Source organism: Pararge aegeria, chromosome 10 (genome assembly GCF_905163445.1).
Source record: "Pararge aegeria chromosome 10, ilParAegt1.1, whole genome shotgun sequence".
Taxonomy (NCBI): domain Eukaryota; kingdom Metazoa; phylum Arthropoda; class Insecta; order Lepidoptera; family Nymphalidae; genus Pararge; species Pararge aegeria.
In genome coordinates this window covers 11910323-11926856 of record NC_053189.1, presented here as the reverse complement: position 1 = coordinate 11926856, position 16534 = coordinate 11910323, and the positions used below count along the sequence as shown (strand labels likewise).

Below are 16534 nucleotides of genomic sequence, written 5' to 3'. Positions count from 1 at the left end.
CGTCTAGTGGCAGACGAACTTTAGCTGCGTGACACAGCCCTAAGTTTTTAACGCGGCACCTATCATAAGGTTACAGCATTGCGTGAGAATACTTCTCGGAACTGAAATGTTTGAGTTCTTTGTTTAGTCAACCTTGGAAACCGTTGTGTTTCGGTTGATTTGCTTTTCTTGTTATTTACAACGACAAATTCTCGAACGCTGACTTACAATAAAATTGTAGAGTAGCTAAAATAAGTCGAATCTTGAGTTTAAAATTTAAAATTTTAAGTAGGTAGATGGTAGGTAGGAATCTTTATATTATACTTAGAATAAATCTACGTCGTTTAGGTAGACACGTAACAATCTAAAATATTTATCAAAGTTTTATTTTAAGAAATCAAATGTAGAGTTAATACGCGTCCGTTGGTGCGTAAACGCACAAACTAATAAACGTTAAGCATAATGGTTTACCCTTTTAAATATTGGGTAAGTATGTGAGTTTTTCCACAATATCTTCCCATACGTAAGTTCCGGAACAAAATTGAACACATTTATTCAAAATTTTATATTTATTTTCGATTTACCTACGTTACCTCGTTATGGACGGTAAAAAGAGAAAGGTAGAGTTGACAATTTCTTATTTTCTTTACAGTATTTTTATATCTGAAGTAATTAACAGGTTTTACAACAACAACAATATTTTTATATCAAATATTATATATATATATATATATATGTATACTTATAATATTTTTGTAACAATAAACAATAATAAAGCTTCGACCAACATCTTAAGAAGCTTTAGCTTGGTTGTTGGATCAAGGGTCGGATACAGAAGGCAGTAGTCCTTTAAACGGCGCGTATTGTGATGAGGTTCCTCACTCTGGAGCCCTGACCGCCGGTTGCTTGGGCATTCAAAAGCCCTGCCAGCGGAGGGTTGATGTTTTTTCTTATACATTTCTAATAGCGTTTTTTTTTTCAAGCATTGTTAAGAATTTAAAAAAAGGCAAATCAATAAATGGTAGAATAAAAATAATTAAAACTTTTAGAAAATCTCTTAGTATTTTATTTATTTGAAAACACTTTTTATAGCAGAATGAAAAGAATGTTCATTGGTATACTTCCTAATAAATATGACAAGTTAGAAAAAATACTTTAAATATATATATAGATCAGTAAGTCCCTAAAGGTAAGTTGAGGGACTACCATTAGTAGACATTATGAGTCGACCTAACAACCGGGTATCCGGGTATTCATAGATTCATGAGGGTCTGTGTAATGGGCGCACCGGTCTATCTTTACGTCTCAATCCCCCCTCATTAGACCTTCGACGCAACTCATTATGGAAATGGGTATTTTCTAGTTCTCTTATTGTCTTCCGAACTTTTGTAATTAGATAGTCACACATCACTTATATGAAATGATATATAGGTAACAACTTATTTATCAAACCAACGTAGGTATATTTAATAGAAGATTGTTTATTAACTTTCTTAACCAGCTAACAACCAATTTAACAAATGCCTACTGCAGGGATAAATACTGGTGCAGGCAGCATATGGAGTATGTGAATAGAATGCCAGGACGCCCGTGGCTTACTGCCGAATACGTGGCTTGCTACGAGCCAAAGATGAAAGAAGAGAAACTTATTGCTTATTATTACGTACGTACCGAAGCATAACACTCAAAGATATGATACCTAGGAGCGTGATAACTGACCTATAAATTATTACGCTACCTATAAATTATTCTTGCGTGAAACTTGTTTTCCTAACTCGAAGATTGTATCTACGGTATACTAAGCTACCTCCGAAAATAAGTAAGGAACCGGGTTTAGCAACTATCTTTAACTGAGACACGTAGATTTTCCCTTGACCCGTTTTCTCTTGGAGTCTGAATCACTGACGGTAGACTGACTGAAGGACCTGTCTATTGGGGAAAGCAGGTCAAAATTCATAAAATTCAAAATTTATTTATTTCAAGTAGGCTAATACCTATATTCACTTTTGAAACTTCAAGTCTGTCTGTTTGTAGTGAAACTACCAACAGTTGATCTTTATCAAAATCAGCTATTTACTTTTTCTATCTCGTGAAAGATGAAAGCGGAGCCGGGTGCTTCGAAGCAACCTTGTCAGTAAGAAATTCAGCAATTCTATAGTACTAACCTCGCTGTAATAAATGGAAGGTCATTGGGAGTGAGACAATAATTAATCTCGTCATAGTTATATTTTTAATTTTCATATTCATGTACCTATACCATTTATAAGATTCTCTCTTATATATAGCTCTTGTATTGTATTTGATTTTGTATAGTATTCTCTGTGTTTTGTAATGGGCCTTGTTGCCTGGAACAATAAATAAATAAAAGGGATATAATAATAAGGGAAGTACAAATTAGATAGGTATTATGACTGGCGTTGGTATGTGCTATCAAATAAAATAGAAATAAACTCTATAGGAAACAATAAACTATGTCGTGAAGGTTAAAGCATTCTAATGATGCAGTAGTATAGTACGGTCAAGTTTATAGTATGAGTTTATGTGGAAAAGTGAAAAGGCTGTAAACCGCCGATTGTCGCGACACTTAACCCTTGAATTTATGTCCGAAGTTCCTTTTTAATGTGTATCAGTAGTTAACCAACTGAAGAATCATTAGCTAAAAGATAAAACCAAAACAATCTGGTAGGATAAGGAAATACATATTGCTTAGAAAAGGTAGAAAAATGCTGAAAAGGAAAATATATTTTCATATTATAAAAATTAAGCTTAATTTGCTAAACTCCCCCAAAAGCAGGAGAATCTGTATGGTGTAATTTATAATATCTTCAATCCTTCTACTCCACACCAAACAAATCTTCGGCACGTTTCGCTCCGAAACCGGAGCATCCTCAGGAGATGTTGACTTAACAATGAATAATTGTCAAAGTCTTAATAATTATTCATTGTAAGTCTTCGGCTTTTCGCGAAGTATAGCAATTTAAGCTTAATGTTCATAATATATCATGGAATTCCGCAAAGTAACGCTTGCTTCTACTTATCCAATATTTATATATTATCATCATAAACAATTAAGGTTTTTTTTTTGAAATCATGAAATAATCAAGTGAATGTTTTTTAAACTTTGACAAGTGCCTATCTTCATAATACTATGTTCCATATCCTATTGTAATTCTACATGGCCAAAAAGCATGATAAAAGTTCATAAACCAGAAAAGGTACAAGGTATTATTCAGACACCTAGTCTGAATAATACCTTGTAAGATACAAGGTATTTTATGATAGGGTATTTTTCAAACAATTACCAACTTCGTAGTCTGCTTGCTATACTAAATTTTAATGTGTATTTTTATTATTATAATAATTATTATTTTATTTTATTATTATTATATTACCTATCAATCTCGTCAATAATTTTCATCAAATTACTAATTACCAATCACAGCAATATTTTTTGAAAAAAGCTTGGATTTTGATAAAAAAACTCTAACTTACCATTCACTTCTAAAAGATAGTCGTGTAAAACTACCTTCATCTAAAGCAGAAATAATTATGTAATTAATTAGGCTATCTTGAATTAAACGTAAAAATAATGAAGGTCTACGATAAAACTTTACTAAACAATAAGTTTAAAGGAGCTCTAACGAGATATAAACAAATTGTTCGCTGTACCATCAAAGATATTTGCTTACCTACCTGCTAGGTACAAACAATATTTCAAAGCTTCACCTAACTATTATAACCATAGTACGGGTACTAATTTTGTTGCATTATTATTGTAAGCAAACAATAACACGCGGTTTAGCATAACAATGTCAAGAGCGTATTGCTAACAACAGTTATTATTTGTTGTGAGTTGTGACAACTATAATTTGTTACAAAAGGAACCACTAAGATGCTAATTAGTTTGAGGGTGTCAGTCACCACAATTAACTCCTTTCTAAAGAATAGGCTATACCTACTCGTAGCAACGAACGTGTCGAGTCACTGCGAACAAACCTGAAAAAAAGGTTTTAAAAGTGCACGTATACTTCGAAATGTATGGATTAATAAGATAGACATGGGAATTAAATTTGCACATTAAGTTGCAAATTACTTTGTCTATTTTCTTACTTTTCTATATATTTTTTGTGCCAAAAAATAGTAGGTAATTAATCCGAATCTGAGAATAATCTTTTCCTATAATTTAGGTAACTAAACTTTTCCTTACTTTTTAATAGTATTGTTTAATAAATTCGTAAAGAGTTCTGGTTATTGTTGGCTACAAAAGCAAAATAACGCCTGCTTCTATCAAATAAACGAAATAAAATAAATATGAATATTATAAAACCTTTAAATTTTTCACCTTTTAAGGTTATTAACGCGCTTCTGTCCAACTTGAGGATTACTGAGTTTCAGGTTAACAGACGTACATACTGTTATATAAGTATTGAACCGTCGTGACGTGTTGTGATTCAAGCTAAGAAATCTGTGATGTTTCTTTTAATTTTTTTATATGACATCGGAAGATTAACTTTTACGCTCCAATTGTATGTGTTGACCTGAAACTTACTCTATAGCGCAGTCTTTTCTAAAATGAAGGACATGATATTATAGAATTAAAAAAGTAACCTTAGGAAGAATACTTCGATAATTTTATCTTAACTTACACAATAAAAGTTTCAAATATATTTGAGTACCCATCCATCTAACTTGCCATCAAATTAAATTGTAAAGTCACCTAGAAGATTGATGAGTTGTTCAACACCTTCCCAAAATATAATTTTAGGGGAGACAGGGATATATCTAGCACCATATGCTGCTCTTGAAACCATTATACTTCTGCTTCAGATGCTGTAGCGTATAGTCAATTTTGAGCCTTAGAGCGTAGATAATTTAGAAGTGGAAAATAAACTTGAAAGCTTCACCGTGTTTGTCGTGGTCCACCTTGAAGGTGACATCCGAACTGTCGATACATTTCACAATTGTCGTAAACTCCTGAAGACGGAAGGGGAGCGCAATAAAATTATCATTTTATGCCGTTCGACGACTGAAATGACACGGGAATGCTGTAAAACTGATTTATTGGGCACATCCCGGGAGTCACATGCTGAATTTTTGAAGAGATCTTTGTTTTAGATATAAGGGAAAACCTACAGTTGCGACTGTAAGTAGCTCACCTATATTTATATTTCGACTCAATTTTATTTTCAGTAATATGTAGATAGGTACAAACATACCTATATCAGATTCCCAACATAGTTATTTTCATAAACATTCGTACTACTTTGTCAAAAATACGTATATCCAAAAGTGATCTAGGTACTATTTATTTTAAATATACGGCGCATCAAATAAAATAGGAGTTAGAAAACTGTTTGTAAATTATTTGTAGTCAGATAGGTAGGTAATACTGCAGTTTCTTAATTATTGACGTCGATTATATTAGAGGATTACTCTATATCGACATGAAACTATGGGCTTAGTTCATAGTGCAAATGGGTATAGCAGTTATATCCTTTACATTGATAAAAGCTAATAAGTAAATATTTTTTTCAAACATTTCGCTAAAAACAGAGTTAGCGGGTTTATCCGGCCGCCCTAATGTCCTATCACAAACAGGTTACCTCCAATAGTCATTTGGACAATTTGATTAAGGCACACCATCGCCTCGTTTTATTGGCCTATATTTTCTGATTAGGCTCGCTCGAACAACGTTGTCATGCCTCTAATAAATGGGGATTGGGTTGGACTGGACCATACTATATTATATCAAAGGTTCTTCTTATTTTCTATTATGATATTCTATGTAGCTCCTAAGGGCGTGATTGCAATCAAGCGCTAGTCTTTACTAATTATTTATTGCGAATATTGCAGTCCATCATAACTTTAGTTAGTCTTTTATATATTTACTTATTTATACAAAGTTGCCAGTAAGAATACGCGGTGACCAGCTACGATTACACTCACAGTAAAAAGGGGTCACTGATTATTACTGGTTATTTAGTTATTATAGAAATAGATGTATACATAATTAATGGACCAAGCAGATCCAGACGGTACGTGGAAAACTATCGCCTATAAACAGAGCAACACTTCGCAGGCCATGCGAGGAACACACATTAAATACGATTTTTCTTTCATTCTTTCTTTCTTTCTTTCAAAGTGTTACCCTGTGTTCATCAACCTGTGGCGTAGATGTGGAGCCCTTCAGACCGGAATACAACATTGTGACAATGCTGCTCAGCGGCAGAAATAAGCAAGGTGGTTGTACTTCGCCGGACTAGCTCTATCACAAAGAGCTCTACTACTATTAATAATAATATTAAAACAATGAATGCTAACATTTGCACGCAAATACGAGTACATTCCCGTTTAAATGTGATATGAAGACAATGCAAAAAGATAGTTTTTTTTTGTATGACAACTGATATATACGTATCGATTTGTGATAATTTAATAGCTGGTGTCCTAGTACCACCCTTCCTTTTTTATGTATGCCAAGCTCGTGTTACTGCACCTTACAAATCTACGAATAAGTTGAGGTACTATAACTAAGTAAGTAATATAAAAATTATAATTTCAACTTTGATAAATCTGTCCTAGGATACTCCCATACAATAAGTAGTGGAAAGGACAATAGAAAAGCAAGTGCCAGTTCTTACGTAAAACAATTACTGAGTTCAACGAAATTGTTGTTGTAAAATAGTACAACTTAACATAAACGCTGCGTGGGGGCTTCATTAAGACATATTAAGTACGTAGAAACAACCTACTAAACAATTTGTGCCTCAGCGTAAACTTCGCGTGAAACACAGCAGCGATAAATGAATGAGAAGGCAATTGTCACGACCTCTAAACTTGCGAAAAACGCATTAAAACAAACAGTGCAATAAAAATAAATCTAACTGCCTATAAAATCTGCCATAACTATCACTTAAACGCTATTGTGCTTTCCCGTCTTTTATCTCCCACTGCTGGCTAAGCGCAGTGGAAACATTGTGTAGGTACGTATCCTTTAGAGTATGCTATGAAAAATTGCTATGCAAATCAGATCCGCAAGATGCCAGCGAAGGTATTATAGCTCAAACAATTTATGGACCGGTTGACACCGGTCAGGCGTGAACCGAGCGAGGATTTTGCAATTTCAATAAATTATTCACTACCAATTTATATGCGGCTTTACCTGGCGATATAATGTCCCAACTATCAAAGTACCAATATTTTACCCACTATTAGCTATTAAAGACTTAATAAACTTACAATATAGCGCGAGGAACATAGGTTAGCATAACTAGATCTAAAACAGCGTGACTAATATAAATATACCTACTGTATTTAAAGTTTTCGTTATCAGTGAAGTGCTCAAGTTCACTTAAAAATTTTTCTTCATCTTCATCTTCAATTCTAGTCTCATAATGCTGACAATATTATTAAAATTTTTTAGTGTAGATACTAGCAGGTATGATTCAAAAATATTTCAATTAATTACCAAGTTACGCACACTTTTGCAGTTTAACCGGATGTAAAGTAATTATCCTAGAAACATTAGCAGGTACATATCTAGTACCTTTACCTTATATGCTTTGCCTGTGGCGCCAAAAGGTTTCCCTGTGCTTTCAAAGCTTGTTCAAAGCATTTGCCGGTATAGGCACCTATGCCCGTTTTATTATGTTTATCTCGCACGTCGACCTTACACAATAATAATAAAGACAGTTTATTAGGCGTCTCGACATGACGCGTTATCGACTTCAATTAAATATCATTTTTATTGGGAAACGTTGGAAACGCCCCGTGGTCAATATTTTATCTCATTTAATATCACATTAAGTTTTTTTTTACGTTTTATAAGTTTGTTATGCACATACCTAGTGGCCTAATAACAGAGCCTACCTTGCAACACCAACTACTTTACTTTACAAACATTCAAAATCTTAAGAATGTCTTATATTTCAGGTACACTTTACCTATCCATATCATTAATTGTGATAGTGAACATATGTTTTTTAGGTTAATTTCTTTGTTCCCAATACTCGACGGCTTAATCAATCTTGATGTAGCATAGAGGTAGCAAGTTAACCCAATGCTACTTCATCTTGAAGATGGATATAAAATACTAGGATTGCTCCTGGAAGATCAGAGGATTCCTATAAAATAAAAAGATATATATTTTTAAAAGCAGAATTACCCCAATCAGCTTCACGTCGTAAGTCCGAACCTGCGTAAGACGTCCCTCACTATATTTTTTGGTATGGTAGATGATACTTTATTAGCTTGATATTTACCTGTGCTTCTTCTATCGGTCCATAGCCATTTATCATCTACTTTAAACTGAAACAAAATAAAATAACAATGAAACATTTATCTTTTGATTTATACGTAATATCTAAGTCTTAAATTACAGTAGAGATTAAAATGTCAAAACATACAACACACAGCCGACGTTTTCCCAAATAAATCATCAACAAAAAAAGTTTTGATACCATTATTTATTTATTCGCTACAAAAGCATCATGGACCATAAAACGGGATGTGAGCTAACCCGCGGCCTTCAACAATGAATACGAAAAAAGCACGGAATCGAATCAAGATCGCTTTTCTTCAATGGTTACTTTATATGCAAATTCCCTGCAATAAAAGGGGGAACCCTTCTAACTCCATACAGAGCACAAGACTTGAATCCGACTTTTATGTATCTGCGAATCGACGCTGTTTTATTAGTATTGAATATCGATCGGATTTGCAATCGAGAATTTGGAGTTATATCAAAAGCCACGTTTTGACTAGAAAACAAATATTTCAATTTCCGAAACTATATTTGTTATTAACTATATTTTAGAATGTTTCAAAAACAATAATATTATTAGGATATCTTCCTAACTGTTATAAACGAATGTTTTGGACATTACATATTAGATTTACCCTAATAAATGTTTCAAATAGTAAGGTAAACACAAAGGGACTTTCCGTCCTTACCATTAAAGTCGTTTGTAGAAAATGTTTCTGAAACACTAAGATTTTGTTCATTATTTCACAAACAAAAATTATAAATAAAAGTTTTGTTTCCCTCATGTTTTACTTTTGGTTCTATTACCACTTTTTTATATTTTAGTATTTTTCTATAACTTTAATTACACCCCTAACTGGTTGTGTTGTAAACATGAAGGGCATAAATAAATATTTGAAAACCAAATGTATCCATTTTCTTTCAGTCCTCATCATATCATGTCGTAGTGATAATGTCAGTAACAGGTACATCTACCTATGTTAATATTTATGATACTATGAGATTTGGTTGTACCTATGTTATATACCTACTTATTTAAGAAGCAAACATTTTTAATATGACACGTAGAAATTTTACCTGAAACCTTTTATCTATTTCATGTATACCTATGTATTATATAGGTATGATATCTGTAGGTAATAGGACATCGACATTCGATGAGAGCGTGTGTGCGAGCGCGGTGGTCCCACGTTGGATCCCCGACATGTTACTTAATTTTGGAATTCATAATTGCTCAATTTTATCCTGGTCTAGACTGGTGGATATGGCTAAATGGCCTACCGGCAACGTGCCTCCAAGGAATAAAGAATTCGGATAGGTAGGTAGCCGCGTAGCAAACCAATTCGACCTTAATATGATTTATATGAAGGGGTGGTAGCCCAGTGGTTAGGACTTCAACTTCACTTTCGGGGAGCCGAGTTCGGATCGCAACACGCACCTGTAACTTTTCTAAGACATGTGCGTAGTAAACAATTGAAATATCACTTGCTTCAACCATAAAAGCAAAACATCGTGAGGAAACTTGCATGCCTGAGTGTTCTCCATAATGTTATCAAAAGTCCGCGTTGTGGGACTGGGCCAGCGTGGTGGACCACTGCCTTAGCTCTTCTCATTATGGGGGGAGACCCGTGCCCTGTAGTGGGCCGGTAATGGGTTTATATGACTTGAAAATTGCTTTCGTGATAATATAGATATCTTCAGCGATAACATACCTAGTATTATTAAGCATATATTAAACATATATATATATTATAGTAGTATTAAGCTTAAGTTAAGAAAAAGGTTATCGCTTAAGTAATTTTATTTCCACAATATTTTGTTTTCTTATTTTTCTTTTCTTAGTAATTTATAATTTTTTTTATATTATTTTAAATTTGTTTTTTTAGCTGTTTGCAGCAGCCTTATGTACCCAACGGATGTGCATGCTAAGTGCATCGAGAAGGCACAATTGTATACACATGCCAAATAGTCCTACAGTTTATGTTAGAGTAAGCAGTTGATTGTCAGTTTTGCGAACTAAATAAATAAAAAAAAAAAATTAAAATACTCCTTACTAACAACATATACCTACTGTCTTTTATCGCCAAGTGAGATTGCAGGCAAGAGTTAACTTCTCGTTGAATAAAGTATTTACATACAAATTGTATACCAATGAATACGCGGCTTTATATTTATTTGTGCATAGCTATCAAATTTGATTGTCTCGCATAACTTGTTATCATTCTATTTATGTATGAACCGGTATGAATATTAAAGATAGGTATTGTGCAACATGATTTACGGCTTCTGCAGCAATACATAAACTGAAGTCATATTTCCCACATTTTGTAATATATCTCGGTTCAGAACTAAATAATCTTAATATATATAAATCTCCTGTCACGATGTTTGTCCGCGATGGACTCCTAAACTACTGAACCGATTTTAAATTAAATTGGCACACCGTGAGCAGTCTGGTCCAACTTAAGAGATAGGATAGCTTAGATCTTTAAGTAAAGTCACAATTTTATTTTATTGCAAATTATTTGTCTATAATTAATTGATAGTCACATGTTATATGTATATACAACTATACTCATTTAAGGCTTAGCGATACTGAATACTTTAAAAACAAAATAAAACGCAGACGAAGTCGCGGGCAACAGCTAGTTTAATATATATTTTAGATCTTTATGAAAGCTTTAGGGAAGGTACCTATTTACTTCTTAGACGTGCTACCTACAGCTCATTTATATAAACGCAAATATGATATTTATTACGGGCAAATATGGCCAATGGGAAATTCATTTAGTTTATGGTGGTTATAGGCAAATCCTCCCTATGAGACTGTTAGTTAACGGCTACTGTAGAAAAAAATACCAAATTTTGTTATCTAGACCTATGTTCTCTTGGTAGAAAAGCTTGTATATATTTTTTATATAAATCTAATTTCTGTAGGCATTAAAATATTATTAGTTTATTTTTACGACTTTAGAATATGTCTACGTACACTCCGAGATATAATAATAGTAATTAGCGTCAAAGCGCACCGCGTACGATCTAGTTTACGACTATGTTTTATAATAAAAATCTCTAATAACATTCCGACATCATGTTTCTCTCATCTCCGGACGTTTATCATAACGGTATTCCACCTACGAAATAATAAACATGAAATATGTAACTATCCAATTACTCCTCTTAGGTAGGTATCCGTTTTTGTTCATAATTTAGGATTATTTTTTTATCCGATCTCATTTGGATTGTAACACTTAATACCCGAGATTCTCAGCTTATATTTTTTCTTGTAACTAGAACGGACTCCACTATAAACTTCATAACAAACTGCCACATGAGCCCATATCTTGTGTATATTATGAGCTTTTTCGTTTAAGCCAGAAGTTTTATTACACCACTGAAAAGGCATATCATACAACTAGATGCATTCAAATAAACGCTCTATAATCAAAACAGCAGGGACTATATTAATTTGACAGCATTTTGCAGTAGAAAATAAAAAGCAGAGGCGTGAACCGCCCTTTGGATGTTTTACTTAAAGTCTTATTATTACGTAGGTAGCTACAGATATAAAACCTGGACTTATTTGATTAAATAAACATTTTATGTTTAGGAATTCCGTTTCAACGTGACAGAGATTATGTAGATTCGAAGTCTTTAGAATAGACAATGCAAGCACAGAGGAATGATTTAGAAAAGTGCCGAGGTAAAATAATAAATAAATAATAATTAAAAAGTTAAGTTATTTCATGAACTGTAATTGGAGTAGGTCCTAGTTTTAAAAGCTGTTTTTAATTGTATGTCTATCTAAGATATTTACTCAAATAACTAAAACTTATTGAAAATCAGGTGGGTATCAACCTTACTATGTAACTTCGAAAGTTATGAGAGCCTGGGCTTAGCAGGAAATTGGGCACGGTAATATTTGTATGCCTAGTATCTACCCAATACATTCTGAACTAGATAAATAGGTACGGACCTAGCTTTTTTTTTATAACAATTATTTTTGAAAGGGTTTAGTTTTTTCTATCCATACGTAGGTACCTATTCAGGAAAAAATACTATCCTACCTATTCAAAGCATCATGCAACCACAGAACTTATAGGTAACTAATAGTATACCTACGTTAGTTAATATTATAAACACTAGGCGTTTATCCACACCACCCATTGTGAATCGTCCGTTCAGCGCACCAATAAACTTCAGTCAGAAATGGTTCATTCTCATTACGACAATGTTGCTTGGAACATCTAAATTACCTATTGAGCGGCTGTCCGGCTGAGTTATAGTGGCATAAATTAACAGTATAAGATCCGCCCTCCGGCACTCACCTATGGCACCCCGCTTCGCCCTCCCCTGTCGAAACTTCCATTTAATTTTACAAGAAGTTATTACCTTGCTAAATTTGATTACGCCGGCATCTCTGTAACATGCGATACCAAAACAGATCATACCGATATGACCCATGTAGAAACAGTTGATTTTATCTTATGAGTTCGTAAAAAGACTAACTGTAAACCTGTTCATAATATGGTCGAAGGTTCCATAAGTGTCAATGTATAAAACATATACATTATTTTATAGCATCATAAAGTTTTTGGACATATTTGCAGCGAATATAATAACAAGAAATCTTGCTCTTGCGGGGGTTATCGTTTAAAATATTAAACCTTAATAAAATGGTTATATGCGTGTTAAAAAACGCAAGATATAGGGTTCAGTAGATAAGGATTTTGAAGTCTTACACTAGGTAAAAGGCTTACTTATATGAGTAAAACTAAGAAAATTTTTATTTTTTATGTTTTAATTATTGTGTGCCTAAACCGGACTAAGAACAGTAATGTCCTTGGCAACTATGCTAGCTTTAAAATATTTTTTATAATCTTATTTTTAGGTTCAGGAGGTTTCTTTGTTAAAATTTTATTAACTCTACCTAACTATCAACGACTGCTTTGTAAGAGTAACAAGTATCTTATTATATAAATACTAAACTTTATATATAGGTGCTAAACTTTACGGATAGGTTTTGCTACCCCATAAAGGTAACTACATACCTACCTATTTATAGATTGAAAAAAGAATTCAGTGAGTAATTTAGTCGTCTGTATATTAAGTAAATATCTTCCCTAACACTATTACATTATACTGTCCTAATATTTAATATTTTGAAGACTATTAAATGTTTCTTACTTATAATTAGTGGAATCACTTGGAACGTTGGCACGTACGCAGACTTGGCGATTCTTTTGTGCACGCCCCGAATTGCAGACATAAAACTCGCAGTGCTCTTCTATTACGTGACGTCTTCGGTCTTAACACTGTATATACCTAGCTATCACAGATATACAAGTGATTTTATCAGTTCAAAGCGAATCACGTTTTTCTTATTTCTTTTCCCCGGCCCAAAATCGTAAAATACGTTATTAAAGCTGCCTCAAGAAATTTAAGAGGGAGCGAGAAACTTTTGCAATTAATGTTGCGGAGATATCGGGCAAAGTTTTTTTCATCACCCAGTGGAAGCCGTAATGAATGTCCCAACAGAGAAACCTCGTAAAAATGGCGTACAACTTAATAAATAAAGTTGGAATTCGTGAAGATTTATCACGCGACCCGTATTGCGTATCGCGAACTAAGCCTAAGGCCGAGGCGTGTTTACCGCACACATCAAGGATGAGGTCGTGGCCATAAAATAGATATATATCATAGAAAAGAAACGCCTCTACTTTTTTGTAATAAGACTCGTATGAAATATTTTGACGTTTCTTGGTAGGAAACGCACCACAACTTACGATACAAGTTTTTCATGTGCTGGTGTTCCTGGAAATTACTTACCAATAAAGATGGTTACTTGTAGCAATAAACATGTCGACGATACCAATCAATCGTTATTCGCAGTAAGGAGTAGAGATCTTCATTATATATGAAGGTCGATATACGTATGCTGGTCTACTGGTTAGCTTCTTCGAGTATAATCAGGAGTAAAATTCGTTATTAAAGCTACATTATCTAGTATAAACAGTGGCGTGCATAGAGAGTATGCACAAAGTATGAAGAAAATATCCAGTACGAGTTATAAAAAACTTAAGGATAGGCATTGTAAGATTTATAAAAAGCCTACCATTAAGTATTTATAACTCATACTGGAGATTTTCTTCATTTTATATCATCTGCATACCCTGTGCATACCCTCTATGCACGCCACTGAGTATAAGTAGGGCTTTTTGTGACAGATCTCATCCGAGGAAGCAATACCACCATGCTTATTTCTGCTGTTAAGCATTGTTGCTATCCTGTGTTTTGGTCTTAAGGGCGTGGGTGCCGTTGTAAATACAGGCACTTGAGACTTAACAACTACGCCTCAGGTTGATCGACGCAGTGTGGCTTACTCTTAAAGTAGGCGACGGTATTCACTAAAAAAAAGGAGTCCTTATAGTTATAATTAATTATAACGATAAAAAAAGGAGTCCTGTGTTCTATTACCGGGTCGGGCCAAAATTCTAATCGTGGTTCTTATTCTAGCTAGAATAAGGAAATTGGCGTTGCTTAATCCCATATCTAATCGTTAAAGCCCGCTAGCACGCATTGGAGTAGTGTGGTGGGTCTATGCTTTAAAAGTCTACACTTTTGAAACTTCAAGTCTGTCTATTTGTATTGATTTAGAATTGGTCCGGAAGGAATATTATACCGAGAGCAAGAAACTCAGCAGTTGCTCTATTCAAACATCCTTTTGTTTAACAATCAATAAATTCTCTTCTCAAATCTTGTGAGAGACGAAAAAGGTGCGGTCTGTTTCCAAGCAATCATGTAATTAATAAATTAATTAAAGTAAATTCAAACATTGTTTAAACTTGGGCAAAGTTAATGTTATTTGACATAAGGTGCCGTGTTATAAAGTCTATAACCAACCCCGCGAAGGATTTCTGTTTTTACTTATGAAAATGCTTTTACTTTTACAGCGAGATATTATTGGCGGACGATGATAATGGTGATGACGAATATAATGGGCTTGATGGATGTATGTTCAACTTTAAAGCCATAAACTGGGTTTCGTAGCTAAAAAGCGTTGAATAATAATCAAGCTAAAACATTCGATTCACGTTCAAACACAGGTGATGCCAAGTGCTGATACAGGGCGCTTCGCTTTTTATTGTTATATCCACTCTGCGAATTGAATTTGAAACAGCCGTGTAGCTACGATCAATACCAGTCTAAAGCAAACCCCTATTTACGGTGCCCATCTACGTCTCTATGATTCAATAGAGCTTATACATATGCAATATAAGTAGTTTGTTACCATAAGAAATATCTATCATTCAAATTTAACGTGAGTTTTATCATGAAATAACGTGAATAATTTTAAATACACCACATTATTTTTTAAGTTTGTCGATTATGGGGTAATAATAATAACTAGTGGTCGCCTACTGCTCGAAATTCGACCATAAATATTTAAATTATAAATTTGAATATTGAGGTTCTATTGTCAAAGACAATCAGAGATTATGCAAGACCACAATGCCGTTTTTTGAAACAAATTATAACACAGGAAATGATTTAAAAAGAGTAGGTCTACATGCGTGTGTGTGTTGTTTTTTATGTATGTTTTATGCATTGTTTAAAAAAACAAAAATAGCATTAATTTTAAACCTTAAGTGTGAGAAATTTCATACCTACACCTTTCATTTTCGTAAAAAGGCGTTGGCAAAAAAGTGTTTGCTTCACTTATTAATATACGTATAGAAGATATCTATTAGGTACTTGTTAAAAACGTATACATTTCAGTAGTATGAAGTCCTGTCTCGTGCGGTAGTTAAAACTGTGACAAGAGGCACTGTCCTATATCTATTATCCTAATAACTCACGCTTAATAGATTTAGATGATAATAATTTTTTTTATTATCATCTAAATTTCTTTATAACATGTCGGTCCTTTTGTATATCATTGTATCTCTTGTTTTGTTTGTTTACCTACCTTCATTTTAATGTATTTTGTTAAGTTTATTTTAATTGTAATGGAAGAGCGGAGTCTTCTGACACAGGGGTAGTAATACTACTCTTAAAATAAGGCTTCAGCGATATATTGATACCACTTTGTTTCTTACCGAAATAAACTATTTTTATTTTTTTTATATTTTTAATAGCGGGTACTTCTACATATAAATTCTTATCGTGGGCTAAACTGTCAAGTTGTTACAGTTATGAACCTTATACCCCTGATTGGTTAAGTACCATCGTTTCGGAACGACACGAAACAACATAGAATGGAAGCTTTTTAGACGTCCTCCCTGGCGCAGC

The 16534-nt window shown here is 33.6% G+C and overlaps 1 protein-coding gene across 1 annotated transcript in view; it reads right to left on the bottom strand.

The window, feature by feature from the left end:
- LOC120627098 (homeobox protein abdominal-B) overlaps positions 1-8267 on the bottom strand; it is a 76215-nt gene extending 67948 nt beyond the window's left edge. Inside the window, exon 1 of the mRNA XM_039894946.1 lies at positions 8241-8267. The gene's annotated coding sequence lies outside the window, so the exon portion shown is untranslated. The remainder of the gene's footprint in view (positions 1-8240) is intronic.
- Between the last annotated feature and the right edge of the window lie 8267 nt (positions 8268-16534).